This window comes from Dipodomys merriami, unplaced genomic scaffold, assembly GCF_024711535.1.
Source record: "Dipodomys merriami isolate MVZ:Mamm:240054 unplaced genomic scaffold, mDipMer1.0.p SCAF_166, whole genome shotgun sequence".
Taxonomy (NCBI): domain Eukaryota; kingdom Metazoa; phylum Chordata; class Mammalia; order Rodentia; family Heteromyidae; genus Dipodomys; species Dipodomys merriami.
In genome coordinates, this window is record NW_027203004.1 from 40,455 (window position 1) to 42,474 (window position 2,020).

The following is a 2,020-nucleotide window of genomic DNA, read 5'->3' on the forward strand; positions in this document are numbered from 1 at the left end:
CACCATCCCAGCCTAGGTTGATGTTAGCTGAGGCAGAGTTGCCACGATATGAGTTCAAGCCCCATGCTGGGCAAAAAATACATTCAAAAAAATAAATAATTTAAAAATATTAAAAATAGCCTGGCACTGGCTATGGTTCACTCCTGTAATCTTAGCTACTCAGCGCTGAACATCACAGTTCAAAGCCAGCCAGGGCAGGAAAGACTGTGAGACACTTATCTCCAATAAACCACGAGAAAACCAGAAGTGGTGCTGTGGCTTAAGCATTATAGCGCTCATCTTGAGCTGAAGAGCACAAGGAGAGCTCCCTAGGCCAGGCCAGAATTCAAGTCCCATGATATATATATACACACACACACATATATATATATACATACATATATACATACATACATACATACATACATACATACATACATACATACATACATACATACTTACATACAATACTAATGAAGCTCCCTGGCTTGGAATTCATGCCTTTTTTTTCTGCCAGGCCTGGGAATTGAACTCAGAGTCTGGGTAACACTAATTCACTAGGGGGATGGGGAAACTCATTCTCTTAGAAGACAAACAATTCAGGCCTGTTCCCTAGGCCTGAATTCAATCCCCAGCCCTGTTAATGCAATATTCATTCACATTTGAAATAATGATTAATATCTACATACTTATGTTTATTGCAATTTGCTTTGAGTGTATTTATTTTATTTTTTGTATTATTCATTCATTATTTTATTGACTATTATTACACTTATAACATGTATTAAATTGATTACATCTTATGAGAACTATACAGATTTGCATATGTATTATATATCTTACTTCAGACCCAGGACATTCATTGAAATTCTATAGTAGATCATTCCATGCTTAGAAAAACAGAAAGAACACATCAACCAAATTAATTTATCCCTACACACCCCAGTGGCTCACATCTGTAATCCCAGCTACTCAGGAGGTGAGAACTGGAAGATGAAGTTTCAAAGCCAATCCAGGCAGCAAAGCCTGAGATATATCATCTCCAATTTACTGGCAAAAAGCCAGTCAACAGGTATTGCTGAAGTGTTAGAAAATCAGCTCCGAACAACCAAGCAAAGAAAGAGCAAGCTGAGTTCAATTGCAGGGAGAGGGGGGTAGGGGAATAAAGGGGAGAGAAATCCTCCAAAATCAGAGAACAAAACAACAATACACAAATCCCACCTAATTTGTGGCACCAAAAAACTGAAAAAAAATCAAGCTTGTGCATTTGTATAATTTTACATGAGCACATATATTCTTAGGTACACTCCAAAGCTATGTTTTTAATAATATATGTGTATATAAATTAATAATGTATATATATAAATAAACTAAGAAACCAGCCAAAGAAAAAATACTTCTGAATTAGTGCCTTAACTATGGCATTATAAATTATTTGTAAAAAAAACTTTGTTCGAGGTTTCTTTCTTTAGAATCAATCTTAAAATATTTGTTCATGAACCAGGCATCATTGGCTCACACGAATAATCCTAGTTACTCTGGAGGTTGAGATCTGAGGATGTCGGTTCAAGGCAAGTCCGGGCAGGAAAGTCCGGGAGACTCTTACTTCCAATAAACCACTAGAATACCATAAGTGGCGATGTGGCTCAAGCTGTAGAGTGCTTGCAAAGAGCTGAAGAGTGCAGGGATAATGCCCAATCCCAGAGTACAAGCCCCACCACAGACCAAAAAAAAGGAAGGAAATAAGATTGTTCAGACAAAATTCTAAAATTCTGAGCTTTAGGAAACTTTTCTTCCAGGGTCTTATGCTCTTTAGGCAACTACTCCACTACTGAGCTACATCTTAGTACCAATATTTTTGTTTTTCATTTTACAATCCAGTTTAGTCCCAAAATGCTTACAATTACCTACTGTCCTCACAGAAGTGAGTGTTTATTCAGAAACTCAACCTTTGGTGGTATGAGGACTCCCCTAGTCTATTTCGTGGTAGGCACTGAGGAAAACTCACAGGACACAATTGCAGACATTTTATAATTACAAT